This window comes from Furipterus horrens, unplaced genomic scaffold (genome assembly GCF_987537825.1).
Source record: "Furipterus horrens unplaced genomic scaffold, mFurHor1.1.pri manual_scaffold_2, whole genome shotgun sequence".
In the NCBI taxonomy this organism is placed as follows: Eukaryota; Metazoa; Chordata; class Mammalia; order Chiroptera; family Furipteridae; genus Furipterus; species Furipterus horrens.
Genome location: NW_028327172.1, coordinates 110137392 through 110154194, shown reverse-complemented (window position 1 = coordinate 110154194; position 16803 = coordinate 110137392).

The following is a 16803-nucleotide window of genomic DNA, read 5'->3' as shown; positions in this document are numbered from 1 at the left end:
ACTAGTAAACCAAATCTAGCAGAATATTAAAAGGATGACCATGTAGGAGTTGTTCAGACAATGCAAGGGTCGTTCAATATACAAAATCAATCAATGTAGTATACCACATTAATAACATGAATGGAAAAATAAAGGTTTCTTTTCAATTGATGCAGATAAAGTATTTGACAAAAATATAATTATTTTTCATCATAAAATCTCTCAGGAGTCTAAGATTAGAAGGAAAGCTCCTCAACATGATAAAGGATTTTAATGAAAACCCTGCAGCTACCATGACATTTAGTGAAAGAGTGAAAGCTTTTCCTTTAGATGAGGTTCAAGACAATGATGTCTAATTTTGCCAATGTGACTTAACATTGTACTAGAAGTTCTAGCTAGAGTAAACAGGCAAAAGAGAGAAGTAAAATGCATAAATTGGAAAGAAGCAAAACTATATTTATTCACAGATGACATGATACTATGTATAAAAATATAAAGATTTAAATATTATTAGAGCTAATAAAGTCCGTAAAGTTGCAGGGTACAAGATCAAAACAAAATATGTTTTATTTCTATATACCTAACAATCTCAAAAGTAAAGTAAGAAAACAAACATATTTATAAAAGAAAAAATATTTGGAATAAATCTAACCAAGGATGTGCAAGACTTGTGCAGTGAAAAGTACCAAATACTGCAAAAAAAAATTAAAAGGAATCTAACAAATGGAAAAAAACACCCTATGTTCATGAATTAGAATAATTAATATTATTGTTAATATAGTAACACTACTAAAGGTAAAGGTAATCTAGAAGCTCAATGCAATCCTTACAAAAATCCCAATAACTCTCCTGCAAAAATGTAGAAGCTGATACCAAAATCCATATGGATTTCAATGGGTCCCAAAGCAAAATAATCTTGAAATAAAATAGGAAGATCCACACTTTTTCATTTCAAAACTTATTACAAATCACCAGTAATCAAGACAACATGATATTGGCATAAGGATGAACACTGGGGTCAATAAATACAATTGAGAGTCTAAAAATAAGCCCAAGTGTCTACGACCAACTAATTTTCAACAAGGGTGTCAAGACCATTTTGATAAGGCCAAGAATAGTCTCTTAAACAAATGGTCCTGGGACGACTGAATATCCATGTGCAAAAGTAAGAAGTTGGATCCCCTACTTAACGCCATATAAACTTAACTTACAATAAATAGAAGAGGTACATAAATGAGCTAAAACTATCAAACTTAAAAAAAATAGGGAAAAATCTCCAGGGTAACTTGGTAATGGCTTCTTAGATATGATACCAAAAATATGAGCAACAAAAAAGAAAAATAAATGAGTTGGACTATACCAAAATGAACATTTTTTGCATACAAAAGTACACTCTCATGAAAGCGAAAGACAAACACAAAAGGAAAAAAGTTTCCACATCATATATCTGATTAAGAGTCTCCTACTCTGAATATATAGAGAACCCCTGCAAGTCAAAAACAAAGAGACAATTTAAAAATGGGCAAAAGGCTTGAGTAGACATTTCTCCAAATGAGATACACAAGTGATCAACAAACACAGGATAAGATACTCTAAAGCATTAGTCATTAGGGAAAGGCAAATTTAAACGTAAGATCCCCCTGTTCACATCCACTAGGATAGCTATAATAAAAATATATACAAATGCAAAACACACATGTTTGCATTTCAGTGAAGACTGGGGGTTCTGAAAATGAGTATTTCAAAACAATGTATCTTCAAAAGTTTACGTATAATCAGTGACCAGAGACACAAAAATGGATAAGGCAGCATCCTAAAACACCTCATAATTTTCTAAACCCCTAAGATGTACAGCACCTGTGACCCCAATGTAAAGCGTGAACTCTCAGTGATTATAATGTGTCAATGTAAGTCTACCAATTTTAAGAAATATATTATTCTGGTAAGGGATGTTGATAGTGGGGGAGTATTCATGTGTTATATAAGAAATCTTAATTCCTTTTGCTTAATTTTGCTGTGAACCTAAAACTGCTTTTAAAAAAATCCTATTTTTTTAAATTCTGTAATTCAGGACATAACAATACTATGAAATTAAGACAAAATTATGATATTGAATGAGCTGATCTTTCAAATAGCAAAAAAAAGACAAAGTCACTGTTGAAGTTTGCTAGGGAAAGAGAAAGCAATTATCTAAAAAAGATTAGAAATCACAATCTACTAATTTTACATTATCAAGTACTAAACAGTAGTTTCAGAACAGAAAAAATTATTGCTGATCTGGTTTTTTTGTTACTAATCTCTGCAAATAATATAAATAAAAATGACCCTTGACTCTATAGTTATTCAAGAAAAAGGCAGCATATTTAATGACATGACTTATATTTATGAAAAAACTCAGCTAATACCTTAATGGAAACCATTTCTATATTTAAACTATACAAATGTTCAATCAATTTGTAAGGCAATTAGGCCTTACTTGGTTATTAATTACTTAAACTCCCATGCAAACAGAACATATTGGTGTCAAAATTATTTTGTAATTATTTATTTGTGAAGATCACAAAATAGAAGTCACTATTGGAAGAAAATGAAAGAGAAAAGGCATTTTATAATTTAAAAAGTAAATTTCTTTTGTATACCATATTTCAATGCAAATATTTTCTCCCAAGACATTTCATTTAAGTTTCTAAAGCAGAAAAAACATTTCAGGATTCAAGATTTAAAAAGTATATTGAATTTATTAGGGTGACGTTGGTTAATAAAATTTTATAGGATCCAAGTGTACCGTTCTATAACACATCACCTGTATTGTACTGTGTTCACCAATCAAAGTCAAGTCTCCTTCCATCTCCATTTACCACCCTTTATGCTACTGCTCCCAGCCCACCTTCCCTTCAGTAATCAACATAATGTTGTCTGTGTCTGTAATTTTTTTTTTTTCTAATCCCTTCGCCATGTTCACCCAGCTCTGAGACCCCTTTCTGCTCACATTGTCAGTCTGTTCCCTGTGTCTATGAGTCTGTTTCTATTTTGTTTGTTAGATTTTTTGTTCATTAGATTCTACATATCAGTGAAACCTTATGGTACTTGTCTTTCTCTGACTGGCTTATTTCACTTAGCATAATGCTCTCCAGGTCCATTCATGCTGTCCCAACAAGGTAGGAATTCCTTATTTTTTATGGTTGAGTAGCAGTCCATTGTGTAAATGTACCACAGCTTTTTTATCCACTCATCTAGTGATGGGAATTTGGACTGCTGCCAAATTTTGGTGATTGTTAAGTAATGTGACAATGAACATAAGGGTTCATATATTCTTTCAAATCAGTATTTTGGGTTTCTTTGAGTATATTCCAAGAAGTGGGATCTCAGGGTCAATGGGCAGTTCCATTTTTAGTTTTTGAGGAAACTCCATACTTTTTTCCACAGTGGCTGCACACCATCTGCATTCCCATCAACAATGCAGGAGGGCTCCTTTTTCTTCACATCCTTGCCAACTTTTAAAAAATATAATTGTTGTTTAGTCACTTATAAATTTTATAAATATGTTGACTAAACATACAGCCATCATTTCAAAAAGCTTTAAAGTATATATTTACATGAGGCTCTGTAGATAGTATAGAGACTACCTTTATAATATTATAAATCATTACCCTTTTAATTTCAGACCTACCTCCTTTTCACGTACAAAGTCAATCTTAAGTGATATATGATATCTTATTTCTGAGGAAACTGCCTTTTAAAGCATAAACAAAGATACAATAGTTAGAAAATGACAATGAAGAGAAAAGAAAATGTCTTCATTTTATATTACTGTAGTACCCAATGAATAAATCATTCTAAATTTTGGTAGCATTTTTAAAAAGACCAAGTAGAAGGAAAAGTGTAAAGCTACTATGAAACTTTGTAATAGACATAAACACACTTTGGAAATTGCAGCTTCCCAGCCTTGATTCTATGTTCCGGTCTCATTGCATAGCGCATCATTTCTTAAGCATCCAAATCATTTATTTTCCACCACAAAACTGAATTTTGAAGTCTTATAACCTATCATGTTTTCAGAAATAGCTTCAGTGTAGCCCCCAAAATTCAAATATACTTCCTTCTTTTTGTACAATTTGTAAAGAAGAAAATTCTAAATAGTTTTCCAGTAGAATTAATTTAACCAATAAGAAATGTTGATTAATGCAATAATTTTTACAACATAAATCCATGGTAAATGTGCATTCTATATCAAGCTTCTCATAATATTTTATACCATCTAAGAATTATATCAGATTTCAAATGAAACAAATGCTTTTTGAAAATGTTGCCAGGTTTATAAATAGAAAATATATAAGGTACAGTAGTCCCGCTCCATATCATGGTTCACTTATCGTGGCCTCACTATATCGTGAGATTTTTAAAAATATTATATTTAATTATTTATCACAGATATTTTGCTATATCACGGAATTTTGCAGTACCGTATACATATGTTGTTAAAGTTACTCAGGTTTAAGTGTGTAAAATAAATGTAAGGTTCCTACTTTGCGAGGGGGGTTTGTCTAGAATGTAATACCAGCAATAAGTGAGGGAATACTGTATACAATGTTACATTTTTGATAAATGTATACATTGCAAAATGATTACTACTAGCAAGCTAATTAATATCCATTACCTCACATAGTTACTTTTTATTGTGAGAACAATTAAGACCTAATTCCTTAGCAATTTTAAATATACATTAGAGTATTATTAACTATAATTGCTAGTTGTACATTAGATATCCAGAAATTATTTATCCTTAATAACAAACTTTGTACCTTTGACCAATATCTCTCCATTTCCCCTGCTCCCCATAACCTGGCAAACACTATTCTACTCTTTAGTTTTATAAGTTGGACAATTGTATATTCTATGTATAAGTGTGGTCATGCAGTATATGTATTTCTTACTAACTCTGGCTTATTTCACCTAGCATAATGGTCTCCAGATTTACCCATGTTATCACAAACGATAGGGTTGTCTTCTTTTTTAAAACTGAATAATACTCACGTGTGTGTGTGTAGCACATTTTCTTTATTCATCCATCGACAGACACATAGATTATTTCTATATCAGCTATTTTGAATAACACTTCAATGAACATGAGTGTATAGATGTCTCTCTGAGACCCTCATTTCATTCCCCTTGGATATATACCTTGAACTGAGATTACTGAATCCTATAATGTCTACCTTTAATTTTTTGAAAAACCTCATATGTTTTCCATAATCGCTGTAGCAAATTACAGTGGCCAAGATTTCTGTTTTCTCAACATCCTTGCCAACATTCGTTATCTTTTGGCTTTTTGATAATAGTCAAATTAACAGGTATGATGTGATATCTCATTGCAGTTTTGATTAGGATTTCTCTGATGATTAGTGATGCTGTTAGCCTTTTGGATGTCTTCTTTGGAAAAATGTCTAGTCATGCCTTTTGCCCATTTTTAAATCAAGTTATTTGTTTTTCTTGTTACTGAGTTATACAAACTTGATAACAAGACTATATTTTCACAGTAATTTCATTATGGCATTCAATGTGACAGGAGATATACATACATATGTACAACCTCACACACAAAAGCACACACACGGTATGTGCATGAGGTGTTGCAGAAGTGAGAAACAGAATGCTGAGAGTAGCAGAATAAAGGATAGTGCTAATTGTCTAAATATTGACAATCTTATTTTTATGATTTGAAATATTACAATAAAAGGAAGTATAGTAAACATATTCAAATCTAAGTCTTTAATCTTTATTAGTAACAAAGCAAAATGATAAATTAAATAAAATTAAGCAATCAGATATTTATGCTTTTATAAAACATTTTATATTTATTTATAAACTCTGGGTAAAGATGGAAACATTGCAGTAAGAAGCAGAAGCCTATGCCCACAGATACCGTTAAATGGCGTGCCCTGCTGGGGAATATCTGAACTGTGAGAAATTAAACAATTTGGAGAGAAGTTACAGCGTTTTGAATTCATATAGATCTAGGTGTGATTATTACTTTGTCCTGCTTATGTGATCTTATGTCATTTACTTCGTGTGACTCCCAGTTTCTCTATTGTTTTAAGAGTAATAAAATTAAATGCTACAATTCACTTGAAAGTAACTCATAATAGATCTTTAACATACAGGTCTCCTCCTTCTTCTTCAAAGGGGACAAAGAAATTAAAGAATTATCCAGATTCTCAGAGGTAGAATCATTGAGTTAAACCAGAATATAGATGATGATTTCAATATTAACATACTATTATTCTGTAAAACCCAGAGTCAGTAAAAAGTAATTTATATTTATATTTATTAAGCAACCAGTATATCAAATAATTTTATACATTACCCTTATTTAACAGGTAAAACTAATAGGTTATTTTTAAGACAATTTTACAGATATTTAAGGGATTTAGTAATTTCACACAAGATTTAACCCAAGTTTTTGGACTCTAAGTACATATCTTCATTAAATAGGAAGCCATCTCAATTTCAAATTGTGCATACTTATACTGTAATTCACTCAACTTTTAAGAACACTTTATCAATAGAAGAATGTTTATGACTTTTACATACTAATTTGGTCTGTGAATTACATTACACCACATAGAGCCTTTTCTCACATCACTGTTGTTTTGTTAGCAATGTGGTACAAAAGATGTAGTAGCCATGCTGATTATAAAAATAGTACTGGTAAAATATGACCAACCAGAAAAATTACTTGTTGTTCTTGCTATGAATTATTGGTTTTATTTTTTAAATATAAAATAAATTGTTTATTAAGAATGAATTGCTTTTCTTAAAACCAAATGCTAAGAGTTGCATAAAAGGAACAAAAAGGAAAAATTAACATATGAAGAAAGGGAGTTAAAAAATATAGGATATCTGGGATAAGAGGGTAAAGAAAGTGAAGGGTCTAGTCAGGGAACAGGTATAAATAACCCAAGGACAGGGACAACAGGGCGGGATTGACTGTGGGAGTGTGTGTGGTGGGGGGCACAGGAAGGGGATAGCAATGGGGGGAAATTGAGACAACTGTAATAGAACAATAATTTTAAAAAGAAAAAAGTAGGATATTGAGGAATGTTTATTAATCTTCACTCAAATTCAAGGCTTTTGAGACAAGGGGTATAAAGAGTCAGTTCTATTAAGTCAACTATAATAATATTAATAAGTGCTACTTCATTTGAAAAAAAATGGTATTCTTTAAAGCTGATAAGCCTGTACTTAGTTCCTTGAAAGATTAAAGTTTTATACAGAGTAAGCTTTTTATAATTGTTTTTAATGAGTTTTTAAAAAGAAAGATATAGTGATTACAATGATTTACTATTCAAAATTAAGACTAAGTAAAACAAATAGGTTCAGTACAATGCCTATGTAGAAAGGTGTACTTGGGCTTTATTGGGGTATGGGGGTGGATTTGTTTTGGTTTCTTGCTATCACTAGATGGTGAAATTAAAACATTATTATATACTGCCAAAAAGAATGCTCAAAAATTAACTGCCTTGAATGTATTTTGAACATCCACACAAACATTACTAGAATTTAGTAAATCACAAAATCATTAAGAAACTTCACCAGCTTGAAATAAAAAAAAAAACAAAACATCTCATCCCTGGTATGTCATTTCGTTCATTTTAGTGTGAAATCAGAAAAATGATCAGACCTTTTGTTCAGTGGCTAATTACCTAATAGAGCTAAATATTGCTTCCCAATTCTCCACCACAAATACTATTTCTTTAATTAAATTACAAGAATCTATCTCAAGTAAATGTTAAATAGGAGAATTTACATAAATTCAATAAAGGCAAGAAAATTTAGAGACATATTAAACTGCAGAACATTGGCCCCACATATTTCTTGCAAACTCTGTAGTCACTTTTTATTCCCTTATGAGAACCCTAATATGCAAAAGAAACTCAATTAGTGTACCTATCAGATTATTTGTGAGTTGAACAAATTTTCTTAACTAGCCACCTCTAAAGAGCAAAATTTGACTTAAAACTTTCTAAATCAAAGATGTGATAATTGTATTAATAGATGCACATAATTCAATCCTCCTCTTTTTATTCCTTAGGTAAGTTTCCATTTTAATTCCCTGTTGCTGAAGTGACTGCTTCAAATCTCTACGATTGGTGTAAATTGATGGGGATAGTAAAACAGATGGTCTTTGTACTGTACTTCCATGGGCTCTGTTGAGAGATAATATTTTGTGGTCATTCATGTTTCTGCATGTCTTGCAAGCAAAGCATTGACTGCCCTTTTCTTCTGGACTATCTTTTCAAATGTGTATAAGTGTGTATAACAAGCAACATTGCAAGATAGAAATAGTACATAATTCTGGAGCAAAGGGCAGGCATGCTAACCCCTCCAGCAGAATAAAGATAATGTCTCTTCAGGGCGAAAGGTGAGCATTTTTAATGACTGTCATAAAAGATTTCTGTCCCTAAGGCCAGGGTTCCTTTCCTGAATTGTAAACCACTTGCGTACAGGAATCACCTGGCCAGTTTTGTATCTCCTTGTTGGAACTGGAGCTTGGGAACTAATATAAGAAAATACAGATACTCTGGCTATGAATCCAAATAATAAAGTTCTTTGTCTCTTTCCCAGAAGTCTCATATCTTCTGCCAGTATCTATGAACCTGACAGGCTGAGTTGTAATGATAACACCTCAGACTCTTCACAATTCTTGACAAATTCCCCAAACTAAGACAAGGGAAGTACTCCCTGCGTTTTTCATTTGATTTGACTCTTCTCTTGAACTATAGAAAATGGTTGCTGCAGTGCAAGAGATAGGGTGATTCCTGACCATGAGCTGCATGCAATAAACTTAGATTGTGTTGATTTTTCAGCTAAGTTCATGAAATAAGCAAGATGCTTTAAAGGAATCCCATTTTAATATTTTCAAAAGCCCTCTAAATAGGTATTAACTTCCTGTATGTGTGTGAGGAGAAGGGTGGGATGCAGACGACAAAAAATTATAAAAATTCATTCTGTAAATAACTTTACCATAGAAAAAGTCTTGTAAGTTGATAATCATCCATTTAGTACTTTTTCCAACAGATCAATTTCAGGACTTATACTGGATATCCTTAGTAATGTCACATATAGCAAATTTATAGGCCTTGTTTAGAAATCATTAGAAATAAAAAATATGAGAACGCTCTTAGAGAAACAGGTAATTGCCATGATAAACTACTGCCACTCGCTTTTGTCAGTAATGAGTCACTTATCATTCCACCTCCTCATTCACAAGGCAAATAAGTCACCACCATAAAATAGTAGAGTTAATAGGTATAAACATGTTACTTAACATCCAGATAATTGCAGAATGCATACATCTCTAGCCATAAATCAACCTTCTTCAAAGTATTCATTAACAAAAGAAAAAATAACTGCCTTTTAGTTATACTTATTTTGTTTAGTGGGAACATTAATCAGTTCTAATTTACTTGCATTAAAATACACTTGGGGCACAATTAATCGACATCATTGGAGAGTGTTCTAGAAATGTCACATAATAAAATACAGCCTTTTAATGTTGCTGTAACATTCTGAAATATTAAAGTCTTACTTGGTTATTTTCCTTGTTCATAATTAAACACACTATCAGACTGCTGTTGCAACTCTAATTATGTAGTAAGAAAAATGTCTAGGTTATTTACACTAATGTTTAAGGACACACAAATGGTGGGTTTTCTGATAGCGTATACAGTATTCCCTCACTTATCACAGGTATTACGTTCTAGACTGCCCCCGCGATGGCAATCCGCGAAGTAGGAACATAACATTTATTTTAGTATTTATATGTATTTAAGACTTTATAAATGCTTCCACACACTTATAAACCATTCCCAGTCCCCTATTAACCTTTCCCACTCCCTTATTAACCTTTTCCACACTTTTATAAACACTAATTATATTCTTAAACATATTCTACACTCTTAAACCTATGTAACTTTAACAACATATGTATACAGTACGGCAAAATCCCGCGATACAGCGAAAAATCCACGATAAATAATTAAATATAATATTTTAAATAGTCCCATGATACAGTGAGGCCACAATAAGTGAACTGTGATATGGAGAGGGACTACTGTATCTAAAACTAACTATTGTACTTTTCAGCCTGTGCTAGTGAAACTAATGAAATTTTTAAAAGTCATAATTCAAATAAAGGTATTGAAGGAGTGAGAGAAAAGAACTCAGTCACAACAGAAAGCAGAAGCTTCCCAAACTAAAATAAAACCAATTCCTAATATGTTAATAGCAAATATAAGTTTGATTATGTTTTAACTGGATGCACAGGTAGGAGGTTCCAATTAATATATATTGGTTTCTTAATCTATACTTTGATAATTCCATTCCTAGATGCCAGTCACACACACACACACACACACACACACACACACACACACAAAAAAAAAAATGCTACATATTATTTGCAAATATTTTACCCACATAAATGTCATTTTAAAAGTCATTTGCTCTGGTTTATATTGCAAAACCTATAATAAATATTATAAAGAAAGCAATATTATTAAACAACCTGTTTTTACCTTCTACTTTTTGGTGAATAAATGAAATTATGTTCTTTTGAAAATAGTGATTGCTTTGAAGGTATAGTCAGGTTTCTTTACTTCATGGCTTTTCAGAAATCTCAGCATCATAGTTTATTTTTTTAAATCTCCTGGTGGGGTGGGAAGAGGGAGAAAGACAGATAGAAGTAAGGATAGAGCTAGAGAGAGAGACTGAGAGAAGGAGACAGAATATGAATCATGTACCTAGATTAAACAATAAATCAAATTTTGCTCAAAGTAATTTTTTAAAATTTTGAGTTCATCTCTTTATATTTGGTTGGCTTATACTGACAACTCTTTAGCAATGGGTAGGAAAATGTACCTTAACTTGATAAAGATGCTTCTGTTTATTGTATTTATCATAAACCTTCGGTATTAATTCTGTATACTTAATAAAGTAAAGACATGTGCTAAATACGTAGAAAGACTCCTGCCTAAAGACAGGGTGCCTTATATTTTTGAGGAAAGGATGTTCTAAATGTTTGATTTCAGATACAAAAAAAAAAAAAAAAGAAATCAATAAATCATTCCAGGAACAATACAGAATGTGGAATGTCATCTTCAATTAGAAGCTTCCACAGTAATATGATTAAGAAACAACAAAGGATGTTATTTCAGAGCTGTGATAATACAAGCATAAATGTGCTATAAAAAGCCATACAAAGTATTCCAAATCAGTATTAAATAAAGGCTAGGAAGAAGGGTAGGTGAAGAAGGCCTTAAATTCTTCAATCTCAGAAATGTTGTCTAAAAAAGTAAGGCATTTTCTGCATTTTTCCCTTTGACACATACATCTTAGATTTTAAAGATTGTTACAATTGCTTCCATATCCAAGGTAAAATCAGCACATTCTCTTTCTATAGGATTAAATAACTTAATTTTAGTGTTGTAGTTTCCTTAATGCTATTGAAGATGTGCTCATTAACTGCTTCGCTGGTAAATGTGCAAATGGATACCCATAGCCAGTTATCTTGTGATGTGCCTCATAATATATTTCAATATCTCATTTAGTAAATATTTCTATGTTGCCAAAGTCGTATGTGTATAATGGATTCAACTTGCCAGTTATGTCTTAGGATATTCTTCCTAATATACTTTTGTCATTTTTGTTGGTTTTTATAACAGGAATAATAATGATAAGAAATCGGTATTATAAATTATATTTGAAAAATAATTATTTTAATTGATAATTGATTTTTTAAAATGTGGTATTAACAGAATTTACTTAAATTTTCATCTTTCTTAAAAATCTGATGGTTTGTAACTTTAAGAGCAAAAAAAAGGTACACAAGAAAACAAAAACGGAAGTAAAAATAATAATTAGTAGCATCCAGATAAGAAGGCAAGCAATAAATGTCTACGATTTTTTCAAACTTGACTTTTATAAAACTTATTCTGAAGAGACAAAATATTTTGACATAAATCAAGTGGAATATTACTTTCCCTGTGTTTTGAACAAATGAATTAATAAAAATTATAAAGTCAGGGTATAACTTTCATATATTTTATTACTGTTGATGATTATTCACTATCCGTATTTAGTCTTAAGCCACAAAATCATCCTCTTTAATGAACAAAGTTAGGATCAATACTCTATTTGTACATAAGGCAGTAGAACAAATCTCCTATACTTCCATAGGAACTTTTATTTAAGGTTCTAAAAAATAGCTATGGGTATTATAGGTAGGTAAAAGTAACCTGTGATTTTCACCAAATTGTAAATTTTTATTTACAATGTATGTATGTGCAGTTTTCTGAAGGAAGATTCCATTACTTATCAGAGTTTCAAAGTTTAAGGAACCATTGTTTTATAACTGTAATTCTAAGAGTTTGTATTCAATGTCTGCACAATTCAATATCTTTACAATTAAGGAAACAATATTCTCAAATTGAAACACCACTCAACAGAATCATGACTTTTTAAAAATTATAAATAACATTGATGTTTCATATTCAAATATTTTTCGATCTGCTCTATTGATAGACTCTAACAACATTGTAGTTTGTTTATTTTTTAGGATAAAGTTCTTTTAAAATGATATACATCCTTTCTGTACATATCAATCCACATTTCTAGGTACTGTCACCACAGCATCTTTGTTCCTGCAAAACGTATTAGCATTTTTGCCACAAAGATTTTTTTTTACTGTATAACTGACTGGTTGTAGGCACTTTTGCATTAAAACAAGGTAAAATAACTGGTTGACAGTATTTTTTTAAACTGGCCTGTTTATTTTCATTTCTCCATTGATAAAGCTGTGTAGAAAACAGTTTAATAGTGGTAGTCTTAAAATAATTAGGATTTCTTCCAAATGAGATGATTTTACCCCAAGAGATTCCTATTAGTTTTTTTATTCTGAAACACACTACATTGTGAGGGGAAATAAGCACTAAGGCACTTCTTAGTGGGTGGAGAGTTGAATACACATTTTCCATAGAATGAAACAAGTCCTTTGGTATAATAAACAAAATAAAATCAGTTATTTCCACAGTATTGCCACTAATCTACACACATTGTAAATGCATTCAAATATTTTGCTTTATTTGCAATAAAGTATTTTCTACTTTTGTTACTTATTTATTTTTATTTTTTAATTGAATTTATTGAGGTGACATTGGTAAATAAAACTATATAGCTTTCAGCTGTCCAATTATGTAATACTTCATCTGCGTATTGTACTGTGTGTTCCCCACACCAAGTCAAGTCTCCTTCCATCATTATTTATTGCCCCTTTACCCTCTCCTACTTCCTGCCCCCTTTCCCTCCCATAATCACCACACCGTTGTCTGTGTCTATGAGGTGTTTATTGTTGTTGTTGTTGCTTAATCTCTTCATCGTTAGTCATTCATGTCCTCTTTTATTGGTTCTAATTTTTATCTTCTTTCTGGAAAAACTGCCATATAGTCAATTAGTTATTCAGTAAAAATATTTCCAGCAAAAATGTTTCAGGCAAAGATGTCTATGGCAAATATATTATGGCAGAAATACCAGGCCCCCTCAATACACTATCTAAGTAAGTAAAATGTATAACCATTAAAGCAGACCGTATGGGAAAAGCATTTTACAAATGGTGCTGTAGCTGAGGTTCCAAAATTCTGTTTCAAATTAAATATCTTAGTGTCTTTCTAGCTTACAAGATCTATTTTTCACTTGCAGACTTGAGGTCATTTTCATTTAGCTTCTTGACCTTTTGGCTGCTGAACTGATAAACACCATGTGTAGTATACCTTTCTCATCTATGAACTAAAATGTATATATTCTTCTAGAAATGTAAAATAATTTTGGCTTTAACTGTGAAAAAGGAAACTAAAATAGAACATCCTGTGTATACAGTAAATGAAACTTCTTCAAGGAAGTGTTTTACCTGTAGGAGTAATATGGTAAAGTGCACACTAAATATAAAACAAAAATAGTTTTTCATCATTTATGAAAAGTTTGTTATTATCATTTTATCAATATAAGATATGGGCCAATAACATGTTGATAACATTAAGAATCTTCATATCCTAATTATTATGCATTCATAACATAAATTGGACTAATTATAATCCTATGTGAATAATATTTTATTACTAACACTGTTATAATTCCTAAGAATTAGTACCACAGGTGATTTATCATTGCTGTGAATTCTTATATAAATGCACATAAACTAGACAGAAAAGTTTTTGTAAAAAAGGTATGTCTTTGCCAATGCTTATAAAAGCAGGTCTCTATTTATTGCTCCAGGTTGTCTGATTTAGAGATACAATTGCACATTAAGATAGTAAGTTTGAAAAAGGAAACTTAGATGGAACTTATTATTTATACAATGTCTTTTCCTTTATGACATACCAGCAGTTATTTTGCAGTCCAAGAATATCTGTATAAATTCATCATACTAGAAAAGAGATACATATTCAATGTTGTCATAGCATAATACCTACTTGCAGAAATAAAAAAAAAACATTATGTGTTGCATGCCTTAAATGTTTTTGATACCTATAGCTTACTTGTCCTCCAGAAAGGTAGTATAAATTTATAAATACCTTTCTAAATTCTTAGCAACAAGGATAGAGAAAGAAATTTAATGAAAATATCTGGACAGGAGACTTCTGGCCAAGATGGAGGCCTATACTGACAGCTCCATCGCCCTGTACAACTAAGAAGGAATACAACTACTGCAAAACAGAGATAACCAGAAGTTCCAGAAAATAAATGGAAGTCCAACGTATGAAATTATGAAAAAGTGCTGCTCATCCGAATAGGTAGGAGGGGTAAAGCTGGGGCAGAGACGTCAAGTTGTACTGGTGGCAACAACAGTGGTGATGGCAGCGGGACAGCAGTAAGCACACACATCCGTATTTAAGGGGAGGTGAGAAGTGACTGGGGAGTACCCATGGCTGCAGACTGGACCTGTAATCTTGCAATTCCAATGCCAGGGAAGGCAGACCCCCATTGCCTTGAACTGTGAGGCCCAGAGAGGGTCAGGATGGAGGAGAAGGCTCCTGGTCTCTCAGCAGAGAGTGAATGGCAGGAATCCATCTTGGACCCCCACCCCCACAGAAAATGCCACAGTGTGAGAAGGGTCACCCAGTTGTGACGAGTGCACAGGGCTCCACCCCCTATGACATAGGAGGTGTGACAGCCCTGCCCAGGAAGCAAAGATAAACACAAAAATTCAGGGTGGCACAGATCCAGTGACACAGCTGACCAGACAGCAAATATCTAATCTAATGAAGCAGCAGATAGAAAATCTTTCTGAGGCACCGTTCAGAGCTTTGGTTATAAAAATGCTTACAGACCAAATAGCAGATCTTAAGCAAGATGGGGAAGGAATGAAGGCTAGTCCTGCTGAAATGAACAAAAACATATACAAAACTAGTGGTGAGGGCAAGAAAACCAGGGATCAAATCAACAAATAGAGCATAGGGAAGAAACAAACAGTCAACCAGTGCAGAAAGAGGAAACAAAAAGTGAGAAAAGTGAGGAGAGGCTCAGAAACCTATGGGACAGCTATAAGCAGGCCAACATCCAACACAGGGTTGCCAGGTGAGGAAGAAGAACTAGAAATTAAAAAATTATGTGAAAAGATAATGAAGCAGAACTTCCCTAACTTGGGGAAGGAAATAGACTTACCCATTCAGGAAGCACAGAGAGTTCCAAAAAATGACCCAAGGAGAACCACACAAGACACATTAGAATCAAAATGTCAAAAATTAAGGATAAAGAGAGAATCTTAAAAGCAGCAAGAGCGAAGAGAATTACATACAAAGGCATCCCAATAAAACTATCAGCTGATTTCTCAAAAGAAACTCTGCAGGCAAGAAGGGACTAGCAAGAAATATTCAAAGTAATGAAAAGCAAAAACCTACAACCACACTTACTATATCCAGCGAAGCTGTCATTCAGAATAGAAGGGCAGAGAAAGTGCTTCCAGGACAAAGTAAAACTGAAGGAGTTCATCAGATCCAAACCACTGTCATATGAAATGTTAAAGGGACTTGTTTAGGAGAAAGAGGATCAAAACAATGAACAGTAAAATGAAAACTGTATCACAACCAACAACAGAAGCTAGGGAATTGAAACAAAGGCAAACTAAGTAGGCAATGAGAGTGTGAAAAGAATTGTAGGTTTGGGAAACATTTTGGAGGGAGGTCAGTGGGGAGGGGTAAGGGGGTAAGGGAGGGAGATGGTACAGGAATTAAGAAGCATAGTAGGAGGGAGTGGAGAAGAGGTTGAGAAGAACTATATGCACAAAGGGAAAAGAAATTGGGACTACTATAACAGCATAATCAATAAAGCATATCTAAAAAGAAAGAAAATATCTGTATGAAATTGATAGCCCTTTCAAAAAGATTCCATTTTTCGTAAATAGATACTGTATCTAGTTAGCACTATGTGGCATATTGTAGGCATTCAAAAGTTATTTATTAAGTGAATAAATAAATACAATAATAAATGAAAAAATGTACACCTAAAGGAATGCACAAGAGGAATATTAGCCTAATTATTTGTCATACTGTAGATTAATACTCCTATACTGTATTGACTATCAGAAACTCTATAAAGTTACTTGGTTAATTAAATAAGTACTATATTTAAAAACACATAATCTAAGCATCTGACAGAGTAGACTGCCCTTATTTTTGAAATTTCTCTATGACCCCACTCCTTTCTACTTTGCCAGAGCCTTGATGCAGTCCCTTACCTCTCAATTGTACCTTTCAAATTAATTTTTGTTGC